The sequence below is a fragment of the Hylobates moloch genome, unplaced genomic scaffold (genome assembly GCF_009828535.3).
Source record: "Hylobates moloch isolate HMO894 unplaced genomic scaffold, HMol_V3 SCAFFOLD_8, whole genome shotgun sequence".
Lineage (NCBI taxonomy): Eukaryota > Metazoa > Chordata > Mammalia > Primates > Hylobatidae > Hylobates > Hylobates moloch.
Window position 1 is genome coordinate 57,542,863 of NW_026652283.1, and position 13,557 is coordinate 57,556,419.

Genomic DNA, 13,557 nt, shown 5'->3' on the forward strand with positions numbered 1-13,557 from the left:
TAACCAAAAAAATGTTCAACATCTCTAGCCATTAATATAATGAATATTAAAGTTACAAAAGTATAATCTAAATATTTAATCATAAAAATTAAAATATTAAATAGTGACAACACCAAATGCTGGTCAAGATGTGAAGAAACTGGTTCACTCATACACAGTGAGAATGTAAAAAGTGCATTAGTTTCTTTTTTCTGAGTTTATTCCTTTAGTTAAACCTAAAATCACTATACATGTTCATGATAATTAGAATAGAAAAGGGACAAAGAACTAATAGAAATAAATTATATTCCTTCTATATAGCAATACTTTGTTGGGTATAGATGGAAAACATCAGTCAGGAGCATTAACTTGAATTGATTGTCAAAAATGTAGTTACTTTTAGCATGTGTTTTGCTTTAGTATATATACAGAGGCTGTAATGAAGTTGAACTATCCCATCTTTCTTCTCATTTTTAATACAGTCATACAAACAAAAAGATGAATGCTACTAGAAGGAGGTCCTTATCAAAAATATGACCCAATGCATTTAGGTGACATGAAGAAAATCTTTTTTCTCCCTAGGCCTGAGATCCTTCATCCAAAAACTTAGAAGATGGAATGAGATGATCTTTAAGTTTTGACAATCTATGTACACACATCAATTATACATCATGACATAGGGAGACAACAAGGCTATATTTTCTGGACCCATGATGGTAGATTTGACCATGTGACTTACTTAAAACAACAATGATGCATGTATCTTCTAAGAGCCAACTGAAATGCTGTCATCTCCTTGTCCCTCTGTAAATAAAAATGACAATGTCCCAAAAAGGGGTTGTTCCTTGAGCTTCAATCCTGGAGTGAAGATGATATGGAACAATCAACAGCTGACATTAACCAACGGGGAAATACACCGCTGCTGTTTTTACTACAGCATCACCTAATACAAAATAATTACATACAAAAATTTGCTAATAATTGAGTATGGGTTCATAGTTAAGGTTTAAAACACAAAATTACCCAAACTTAATAGAAAACTTATATAAAATATGACACAATAGAAATGTTAAAAGCAACTTTAAAAAATGAAAAATAGTATTTGTAGTAAAAGAAATTGACAAAAATATACATAGAATGTTCTGATTTTTATTTTATTTTTTAAATTGGTGTACATAGAACTTTCCTTGTGATTTCTGAGTCCTAAAATCACTATCCCAAATAAGAATCAATATTGCTAAAAGCATTTTTCTTCATCGTTAAAATGTTTCAAGATAATATTTCCATCATTATATAAAGGACAATCCTCCTTAGCAATTCACGTTTCCAAATATGATCTATGGGCAAGGCTTCTCCTGAAGTAATATGACATAACCATAACATTAATTTCTTAGCTGTTAATTTGTTATCATTTTTAAGGCTAACTAGAGCACCTGGAAATTCTATGATCTTTCCAATGCTCCATGGGTGGCAAAAGAACCATTGGTTTTCTCTTCTCTTTGCTCCCTTTAGGTAAAAAACTTCGAAGTAAAATTCTTTCTAGTTATGAAAGAGATCCTATCAAACTAGATTTTAAAAACAAAGCTCAGCTATGTTGCTTATATGAGACATACTGTGTCAATGACTTATCCCCATCAGCATGCAACTTTAATTTTATCAATGCAACCTTTGCAGCTGTTTCACTATTTTTTGCACCTTTCTGTTGTTCACTTACTGTTTCTTCTGCCTTGGAATCAATAATGTCTTTAACAATTTTCTAGGTGGAGCCAAGATGGCCGAATAGGAATAGCTCCGGTCTCCAGCTCCCAGCACCAGCGACACAGAAGACCGGTGATTTCTGCATTTCTGCTTGAGGTACCGGTTTCATCTCACTAGGGAGTGCCTAACAGTGGGTGCAGGACAGTCGGTGAAGCGCACTGTGCACGAGCCGAAGCAGGGCGAGGCATTGCCTCACTTGGGAAGCGCAAGGGGTCAGGGAGTTCCCTTTCCTAGTCAAAGAAAGGGGAAACAGACGGCACCTGGAATATCGGGTCAGTCCCATCCTAATACTGCGCTTTTCCAACGGGCCTGGAAAACGGCACACTAAAAGATTGTGTCCCGCACCTGGCTCGGAGGGTCCTATGCCCACGCAGTCTCGCTGATTGCTAGCACAGCAGTCTGAGATAAAGCTGCAAGGTGGCAGCGAGGCTGGGGGAGGGGCGCCCGCCATTGCCCAGGCTTGCTTAGGTAAACAAAGCAGCCAGGAAGCTCGAACTGGGTGGAGCCCACCACAGCTCAAGGAGGCCTGTCTGCCTCTGTAGGCTCCACCTCTGGGGGCAGGGCACAGACAAACAAAAACTCAGCAAGAACCTCCACAGACTTAAATGTCCCTGTCTGACTGACAGCTTTGAAGAGAGTAGTGGTTCTCCCAGCACGCAGCTGGAGATCTGAGAACGGACAGACTGCCTCCTAAAGTGGGTCCCTCACCCCTGAGCAGCCTAACTGGGAGGCACCCCCCCAGTAGGGACAGACTGACACCTCATTCAGCCAGGTACTCCTCTGAGACAAAACTTCCAGAGGAACTATCAGACAGCTGAATTTGTGGTCTCACGAAAATCCGCTATTCTGCAGCCACCGCTGCTGACACCCAGCCAAACAGGGTCTGGAGTGGACCTCTAGTAAACTCCAACAGACCTGCAGCTGAGGGTCCTGTCTGGTAGAAGGAAAACTAACAAACAGAAAGGACATCCACACCAAAAACCCATCTGTACATCACCATCATCAAAGACAAAAAGTAGATAAAACCACAAAGATGGGGAAAAAACAGAGCAAAAAAACTGGAAACTCTAAAAAACAGAGCACCTCTCCTCCTCCAAAGGAACGCAGTTCCTCACCAGCAACGGAACAAAGCTGGATGGAGGATGACTTTGATGAGTTGAGAGGAGAAGGCTTCAGACGATCAAACTACTCTGAGCTATGAGAGGAAATTCAAAACAATAGCAAAGAAGTTAAAAACTTTGAAAAAAAATTAGAAGAATGGATAACTAGAATAACCAATGGAGAGAAGGGCTTAAAGGAGCTGATGGAGCTGAAAGCCAAGTTTCGAGAACTACGCGAAGATTGCAGAAGCCTCAGTAGCAGATGCGATCAACTGGAAGAAAGGGTATCGCTGATGGAAGATGAAATGAATGAAATGAAGAGAGAAGGGAAGTTTAGAGAAAAAAGAATAAAAAGAAATGAACAAAGTCTCCAAGAAATTTGGGACTATGTGAAAAGACCAAACCTACGTCTGATTGGTGTACCTGAAAATGATGGGGAGAATGGAACCAAGTTGGAAAACACTCTGCAAGATATTATCCAGGAGAACTTCCCCAATCTAGCAAGGCAGGCCAGCATTCAGATTCAGGAAATACAGAGAACGCCACAAAGATACTCCTCGAGAAGGGCAACTCCAAGACACACAATTGTCAGATTCACCAAAGTTGAAATGAAGGAAAAAATGTTAAGGGCAGCCAGAGAGAAAGGTCGGGTTACCCACAAAGGGAAGCCCATCAGACTAACAGCTGATCTCTCAGCAGAAACTCTACAAGCCAGAAGAGAGTGGGGGCCGATATTCAACATTCTTAAAGAAAAGAATTTTCAACCCAGAATTTCCTATCCCGCCAAACTAAGCTTCATAAGTGAAGGAGAAATAAAATACTTTACAGACAAGCAAATGCTGAGTGATTTTGTCACCACCAGGCCTGCCCTAAAAGAGCTCCTGAAGGAAGCACTAAACATGGAAAGGAACAACCGGTACCAGCCACTGCAAAAACATGCCAAATTGTAAAGACCATCGAGGCTAGGAAGAAACTATAGCAACTAACGAGCAAAATAACCAACTAACATCATAATGACAGGATCAGATTCACACATAACAATATTAACGTTAAATGTAAATGGGCTAAATGCTCCAATCAAAAGACACAGACTGGCAAACTGGATAAGGAGTCAGGACCCATCAGTGTGCTGTATTCAGGAAACCCATCTCACATGCAGAGACACACATAGACTCAAAATAAAGGGATGGAGGAAGATCTATCAAGCAACTGGAAAACAAAAAAAGGCAGGGGTTGCAATCCTAGTCTCTGATAAAATAGACTTTAAACCAACAAAGATCAAAAGAGACAAAGAAGGCCATTACATAATGGTAAAGGAATCAATTCAACAAGAAGAGCTAACTATCCTAAATACATATGCACCCAACACAGGAGCACCCAGATTCATAAAGCAAGTCCTCAGTGACCTACAAAGGGACTTAAACTCCCACACAATAATAATGGGAGATTTTAACACCCCACTGTCAGCATTAGACAGATCAACGAGACAGAAAGTTAACAAGGATATCCAGGAATTGAACTCAGCTCTACATAAGGTGGACCTAATAGACATCTACAGAACTCTCCACCCCAAGTCAACAGAATATACATTTTTTTCAGCACCACACCTATTCCAAAATTGACCACATAGTTGGAAGTAAAGCTCTCCTCAGCAAATGTAAAAGAACAGAAATTATAACAAACTGTCTCTCAGATCACAGTGCAATCAAACTAGAACTCAGGATTAAGAAACTCACTCAAAACCGCTCAACTACATGGAAACTGAACAACCTGCTCCTGAATGACTATTGGGTACATAATGAAATGAAGGCAGAAATAAAGATGTTCTTTGAAACCAACGAGAACAAAGACACAACATACCAGAATCTCTGGGACACGTTCAAAGCAGTGTGTAGAGGGAAATTTATAGCACTAAATGCCCACAAGAGAAAGCAGGAAAGATCCAAAATTGACACCCTAACATCACAATTAAAAGAACTAGAAAAGCAAGAGCAAACACATTCAAAAGCTAGCAGAAGGCTAGAAATAACTAAAATCAGAGCAGAACTGAAGGAAATAGAGACACAAAAAACCCTTCAAAAAATTAATGAATCCAGGAGCTGGTTTTTTGAAAAGATCAACAAAATTGATGGACCGCTAGCAAGACTAATAAAGAAGAAAAGAGAGAAGAATCAAATAGATGCAATAAAAAACGAAAAAGGGGATATCACCACCGATCCCACAGAAATACAATCTACCATCAGAGAATACTACAAACACCTCTATGCAAATAAACTAGAAAATCTAGAAGAAATGGATAAATTCCTCGACAAATACACCCTCCCAAGACTAAACCAGGAAGAAGTTGAATCTCTGAATAGACCAATAACAGGTTCTGAAATTGTGGCAATAATCAATAGCTTACCAACCAAAAAGAGTCCAGGACCTGATGGATTCACAGCTGAATTCTACCAGAGGTACAAGGAGGAACTGGTACCATTCCTTCTGAAACTATTCCAATTGATAGAAAAAGAGGGAATCCTCCCTAACACATTTTATGAAGCCAGCATCATCCTGATACCAAAACCTGGCAGAGACATAACCAAAAAAGAGAATTTCAGACCAATATCCTTGATGAACATTGATGCAAAAATCGTCAATAAAATACTGGCAAACCGAATCCAGCAGCACATCAAAAAGCTTATCCACCATGATCAAGTGGGCTTCATCCCTGGGATGCAAGGCTGGTTCAACATATGCAAATCAATAAATGTAATCCAGCATATAAACAGAACCAAAGACAAAAACCACATGATTATCTCAATAGATGCAGAAAAGGCCTTTGACAAAATTCAACAACCCTTCATGCTAAAAACTCTCAATAAATTAGGTATTGATGGGACGTATCTCAAAATAATAAGAGCTATATACGACAAACCCACAGCCAATATCATACTGAATGGGCAAAAACTGGAAGCATTCCCTCTGAAAACTGGCACAAGACAGGGATGCCCTCTCTCACCGCTCCTATTCAACATAGTGCTGGAAGTTCTGGCCAGAGCAATCAGGCAGGAGAAGGAAATAAAGGGTATTCAATTAGGAAAAGAGGAAGTGAAATTGTCCCTGTTTGCAGATGACATGATTGTATATCTAGAAAACCCCATTGTCTCAGCCCAAAATCTCCTTAAACTGATTAGCAACTTCAGCAAAGTCTCAGGATACAAAATTAATGTACAAAAATCACAAGCATTCTTGTACACCAATCACAGACAAACAGAGAGCCAAATCATGAGTGAACTCCCATTCACAATTGCTTCAAAGAGAATAAAATACCTAGGAATCCAACTTACAAGGGATGTGAAGGACCTCTTCAAGAAGAACTACAAACCACTGCTCAATGAAATCAAAGAGGATACAAACAAATGGAAGAACATTCCATGCTCATGGGTTGGAAGAATCAATATCGTGAAAATGGCCATACTGCCCAAGGTAATTTATAGATTCAATGCCATCCCCATCAAGCTACCAATGACTTTCTTCACAGAATTGGAAAAAACTACTTTAAAGTTCATGTGGAACCAAAAAAGAGCCCGCATCGCCAAGTCAATCCTAAGCCAAAAGAACAAAGCTGGAGGCATCACGCTACCTGACTTTAAACTATACTACAAGGCTACAGTAACCAAAACAGCATGGTACTGGTACCACAACAGAGACATAGATCAATGGAACAGAACAGAGCCCTCAGAAATGATGCCGCCTATCTACAACTATGTGATCTTTGACAAACCTGACAAAAACAAGAAATGGGGAAAGGATTCCCTATTTAATAAATGGTGCTGGGAAAACTGGCTAGCCATATGTAGAAAGCTGCAACTGGATCCCTTCCTTACACCTTATACAAAAATTAATTCAAGATGGATTAAAGACTTAAATGTTAGACCTAATACCATTAAAATCCTACAAGAAAACCTAGGCAATACCATTCAGGACATAGGCGTGGGCAAGGACTTCATGTCTAAAACACCAAAAGCAATGGCAAGAAAAGCCAAAATCGACAAATGGGATCTCATTAAACTAAAGAGCTTCTGCACAGCAAAATAAACTATCATCAGAGTGAACAGTCAACCTACAGAATGGGAGAAAATTTTTGCAACCTACTCATCTGACAAAGGGCTAATATCCAGAATCTACAATGAACTCAAACAAATTTACAAGAAAAAAACAAACAACCCCATCAAAAAGTGGGCAGAGGACATGAACAGACACTTCTCAAAAGAAGACATTTATGCAGCCAAAAAACACATGAAGAAATGCTCATCATCACTGGCCATCAGAGAAATGCAAATCAAAACCACAGTGAGATACCATCTCACACCAGTTAGAATGGCCATCATTAAAAAATCAGGAAACAACAGGTGCTGGAGAGGATGTGGAGAAATAGGAACACTTTTACACTGTTGGTGGGACTGTAAACTAGTTCAACCATTGTGGAAGTCAGTGTGGCGATTCCTCAGGGATCTCGAACTAGAAATACCATTTGACCCAGCCATCCCATTACTGGGTATATACCCAAAGGACTATAAATCATGCTGCTATAAAGACACATGCACACGTCTGTTTATTGCAGCACTATTCACAATAGTAAAGAGTTGGAACCAACCCAAATGTCCAACAACGATAGACTGGATTAAGAAAATGTGGCACATATACACCATGGAATACTATGCAGCCATAAAAAATGATGAGTTCGTGTCCTTTGTAGGGACATGGATGAAACTGGAAAACATCATTCTCAGTAAACTATCGCAAGGACAAAAAACCAAACACCACATGTTCTCACTCATAGGTGGGAATTGAACAATGAGAACTCATGGACACAGGAAGGGGAACATCACACTCCAGGGACTGTTGTGGGGTGGGGGGAGGGGGGAGGGACAGCATTAGGAGATACACCTAATGCTAAATGACGAGTTAATGGGTGCAGGAAATCAACATGGCACATGGATACATATGTAACAAACCTGCACATTGTGCACATGTACCCTAAAACCCTAAAGTATAATTAAAAAAAAAAAAAAAAGATGATGCTTGCCTCATAAAAAATAAAAATAAAAAATAAATAAAAAATTTTCTGAGAGACAGCCATAGGAGACTTGTGGATTTCCAGTTTTTCACACTCATGATCTGACTGATGACGGTGTCTCAGGCAAAAATTCTTCTCACAATAAATACATATAATTACCACAAGTTCTCATTCAGCACAGTCCTTGAATGAATGGATAAGACACGTTTATCTGTTTTTAGTCCTCATTGATTACAGTCACCTCAGAACAACCATGAGACTCCTGGATTTGTATTCAAGGCAAAATATTCCTAAACAACCATACCATACAAATGGAGGAAAACCCACTGCTGCCATCCATGGAGCCAAAGCAGGGCTCAGGTCTCATGCGACCAAGGATGGGGACTCCCCAATCACCTTGATACCCGCAGTGCTACACCTGGCAGTTCTACTGGATGTTCAACTCCGTCATCTCCCAGGTGCCACAAGGGGCAAGGCAGAGCCTGAGGGGTTGGGATAATCTGTTAGTGTCTTATAAATAAATATGCAATTACCATGCACTGAGCAATTGCACTCTTGGGCATGTATCCTAAAGAAATGTAAAATTATATTTACCAGTAAAACTGCACATGGATATTTATTATAACTTTATTTGTAATAGTTAAAACTGGAAACAACCCAAAGTGTCCTTCAACAGATAAAATGTTAAACTCGTAACAATAATATAGAGGCCTGTAATCCCAGCACTTTGAGAGGCCAAGGTGGGTGGATCACTTGAGGTCTGGAGTTCGAAACCAGCCTGGCCAATATGGTGAAACCCCATCTCTACTAAAAATACAAAAAAAATTAGCCAGGTGTGATGGTGCACCCCAGCTACTTGGGAGGCTGAGGCAGGAGAATCGCTTGAACCCAGGAGGTGGAGTTTGCAGTGAGCAGAGATCATGCCACTGTACTCCAGCCTGAGCAACAGAGCAAGACTCCGTCTCAAAAATAATAGTAATGATAATATATAGACTATTATTGAGCAACAAAAGAAATAAACTATTGATATACACAACAATTTAGATGGATCTCAAGGGGATTTTGCTGAGTGGAAAAAAAAAACAATCTTCAAAGGTTAGATACTGTATGATTCATTTATGTAGCATTCCTGAAATGACAAAATTACAGAGATAGAGAACAGAGTAGTAGTTGCCAGGTGTTGGAGATGAGGAGGGAGGTGGTGGTGTTTATAAAAGGATAACAGAAAGGATTCTTGTGATGGAAGTACTTTGTATTTTGACTGTGGGTGGTAATTACACAAATCTACACATGTAATAAAATTACATAGAACTAATTACAGACATATGCAACAAGTGCATGTAAAACTGGCAAAATCTGAATAAGGTAAATGGATTCTATTAATGTCAATTTCCTGATTATGATATTGTACTATGGCTATGTAATATGTCTATAACATGTGTAATCCCTGGGCCAGCAGCATTACCCAGCACTTGTCAGAAATACAAAACTCGTGGGCCTGACTTCAGACCTACTGAATCAGAAATACTGGGTAGGGCTCAGCAATTTGTTTTTAACAAGCTCTTAGCTGATTCAGATGAATGCAAATGACTCTTAACCACTCCTTTAGCTTACAACCTGCTGATCCCTGGGGAACCATATCTAGGCTGGATGGAGACAACTGTTTATCACCCAAAGATCCAGGTTTTCAAGCTGGAAGCAGTAGTTGCATGAGATTTGCAGGTTGATGAATTTGGGGAAGAGATGACTGTATTCCATAAAAGAGGAAAAAAGGTGTCTAAAAATGTTCTGTAGGCACAGGGATAGACTCTATTTGTTAACTGACCCAACTTCTCTCTTCCTGTCTTCTAGTCAGGAGTGGCCACGTGACATGTGACACTGTTCTGATTAACGAGATGAAAGTGGAAATCAGTTACGAGGTTCCTGGGAAAACTTGTGTTTTCTTGATCCACGTCTGGCCCCCTTTCCCTTTAGATCTACTGAGTACACATGTAAGATATCTATCCTAAGGAAATAATCAGAAACGTGTATACAAATTTAGCTCGTTATCTTCATCATAGTGTATTTAAACCCCATCTCTACTAAAAATACAAAAAATTAGCCAGGCGTGGTGGTGGGCGCCTGTAGTCCCAGCTACTTGGGAGGCTGAGGCAGGAGAATGGCATGAACCCATGAGGCAGACCTGGCAGTGAGCTGAGATTGCACCACTGTACTCCAGCCTGGGTGCCTGGGTGACAGAGCGAGACTCCATCTCAAAAAAAAAAAGAAATAATCTTAATGTTCAACAACAGGACTATAAATAATTTTTTGTATTTTTATAAGACGAAATTTTTGTGGCCATTATGGATGATGATCACTGAGACTTTTGATGATATGGAAAAACTTATAATATTAAGTGAAAAATCAAGATATAAAGCTGTATACATACTTGATAAATAATTGCATAAATATATTCACATGCATATACACTTTCAATCTTTGCTTAAAAATATATTTGTACTATAATCAATCTTTTAAGGTAAGAACTATTCTTTAAGTATTGTCTAAGTGATTGGAGTTTCAATCATTCTTTCTTACATAAAGCACACTGATAGTGATTTTTAATGTACACCCAAGTTTAAGAACCACTGGTATACTCTATATAGGTGTGTGTCTGTCTATATATGTAAATTTTTTTACATGTAAGAACACTCCAAAATGTTAACAGAGCTATAACCGGGTGTCATTTCTCCATTATAATGAACTTTATATTACTGTGTCTTTGTTTTCATTTGTTTGTTTTTTGACACAGGGTCTTGCTCTGTCACCCAGGCTGTAGTGCAGTGGCACCATCATAGCTTACTGCAGCCTCTAACTCCTGGGCTCAAGTGATCCTCCCACCTAAGCCTCCTGAGTACAGTCACATGCCACCATGCCTGGCTAATATTTTTTTAATTTTTTGTAGAGATGGGGGGTCTCGCTTTGTTGCCCAGGCTGGTCTCAAACTCCTGGCTTCAAGCAACCTCCCACCTCAGCTTCCCAAAATGCTGCGATTATAGGTGTGAGCCACTGCACCCAGGCCTTATTGTGTATGTTTATAATTTTCTACCCCATAAGCATTATTACTTTTAATACAAGAAAAATGTAACTTTTAATATTAAAAAGAGAAGAGGAAATAATTCAAGCTCAAGGTAGAACAACATAGAGCAAGAAGCATCTCAAAGACAGGAACGAGATGCCTGAGGGGTCTTAAATACCTGCCTTCAAATAGTATTTAAGCATCTCCTCCTCATCAGGCTCTAGTTTATCAATCAGGTTGAGCATTACAAATCCAAAATCTGAAATTTGAAATGCTTCTAAATCTGCAACTTGTTGAGCACCAACATGACGCTCAAAGGAAATGCTCATTGGATCATTTCAGATTTCAAACTGTCAGATTTGGGATGCTCAACCAGTATAATGAAAATTTTCCAAAATCGGAAAAAAATTGAAATCCAAGACACTTCCGGTCCCCACCATTTCTGCTAAGGGATACTCAATCTATAATAGCTACATGCCAGTTTACATGCTCCTCCCTGGTTCAAACAATGGAATCAGATCAATTTACAGAGTCTTTCAAAGAATTACAGCATACATATATATGCAAAGAACAAGTATATGTTTATTTTAGTTGCATATAACTTTTTCCTTAATATGAGATAAACCATTTTCCTAACTTATGTTTTTGCCTTTGGGGAGCCTCTATTTTCAGACGCACAGAAAGCAGAAAACACATTGGGGAAAAAATCGCTCCTCAAGGAGTGGTGTGATCAATGCTCTTTCCATGCACCACCTCCCGCTCCATTTCCACCTGGAAGATGTAATGCAGCAGGAGAAACCAGACCCTAGGTATTTTACCAGGTGTTTTTCTAACAGTTTATGATTCTAGAATTCAAATTAGATTTTTAATTTTAGAATAAGGATTTTTAAATCATTAAAATTCTTCAGAAGCTTCCACTGCAGAGCTAGTGATAACAACAGATCATTGAAGCAACAGCCATCCCTCCCGAGGCAACACTCCAGCCATAACCAATTCACTTAATGACCACGGGAGTCAGGTCTTTGTCTCCCTTACTGCCTCACCGTTTATTTCAATAGAGAATTGAACCCAAAAGGAATGAAATTTATGGTGCACTTTTTGCCATTGATAAACTATAGAATTAAATAGAACACATAATTTCTAAAATGAGCTATGCTGGTGAATTTATTTGAACAGTTACTTATGAGACGACTTGTGGGAAATCAAGGTAAGTTCACAATTACTGAACATGGAGCACCAACTGGAATTTCAAACGGGTAGAAGAGACGATAAGATACAACTATGCATATCTAATAGACATAGGATTCTACATTAATTTATATAGCTCTCCAGAGCCACATAATTCAGCTGGTTGTTTATTGAATTTCTTCTTTCCTTTTGGAAAGATGACCTTAAGTTTTTGAATGGCTACATGGCTAAAAAATACCTAGCTTTTGGGGAAGGGTAAATTTAATTAACAGATATATTATTTTTAGAAAACGATTACAATTTTGTAGTTTCAAGGCAGATATAAATGAAGTCACTTGAAAGCTAAATGGTTACTTCCATTTCTACAGAGCAAGTCACGAGAACAAACTAGACTGTTTGAAGTCCATTGATCTAAGACAAGACTCTTTTGGAAGCTCAATCACCCAGTCCTTGGTTGATATATTTTGACATAGCTTTGATTTACCAGGGGATTTACAGGACTAGTTAATTAGAAAATCATTTAGCCAGATAAATTCACTATGCCTTTATCTCTGTTATGCTTATTCACTGACTAGGAGTAATCATCGCTTTCCTATACTGCTCTTAGTTTCTTTCCTGCTGATCCAATATGTATTGCCACCCTTTCTTGCAAACCTTTCACCTGTGCCCTCTGGAATCTCCAGGCCATGGAAAACAGATTTTTAAATATTATCAATGTGAATGTTTCTCATGGACATTTCTTCTCTTAAAAACTTCTCAGATGGTGATTTTTATGTTATTATACTCCCTTAACCCCAAAGCTGATAGAATGAGTGTTCTCCTTACTCCTAAATGTTACTTAAAGACCTTTTTGGTTTTACCCTAATATACCCTTCTCTTTGCGTAAGGTGATTAAGGAATGTTGGCATGTGTTAAAGATAAAAGGTGGTATATAGGGTAACACAAACTTTAGGAGAAAAGTGTTGCTTTCTTTTGAATATATTTACTATTTTTTATAATTCTATACCCCCAATTAGTTTCTAAGTTATATATTATATTGCTTTGTTTTTTAATGGTTACCGTAGAGATTATGACATCTATCTCAACTTACCAAAGTCTGATATTATTTTAGCCTCCTCCAGGACAATACAAAGGCCTTACAATACTTTACTACATTAGGCTGGGCATGGTGGCTCACGTCTGTAATCCCAGCACTTTGGGAGGCTGAGGCGGGCAGATCACTTGAGGTCAGGAGATGGAGACCAGCCTGGCCAACATACAAAACCCCATCTCTACTACAGATACAAAAATTAACCAGGCATGGTAGCACATGCCTGTAATCCCAGCTACTGGGGAGGCTGAGACAGGAGAATTGCTTGAACCCGGGAGGCGGAGGTTGCAGTGAGCCGAAATCATGCCACTGCACTCCAGCC

At 39.1% G+C, this 13,557-nt stretch overlaps 1 pseudogene; it reads right to left on the reverse strand.

Moving 5' to 3' along the window:
• Positions 1 to 1,216: 1,216 nt before the first annotated feature.
• LOC116812444 (AN1-type zinc finger protein 1-like) lies at positions 1,217 to 8,235 on the reverse strand (annotated as a pseudogene).
• Between the last annotated feature and the right edge of the window lie 5,322 nt (positions 8,236 to 13,557).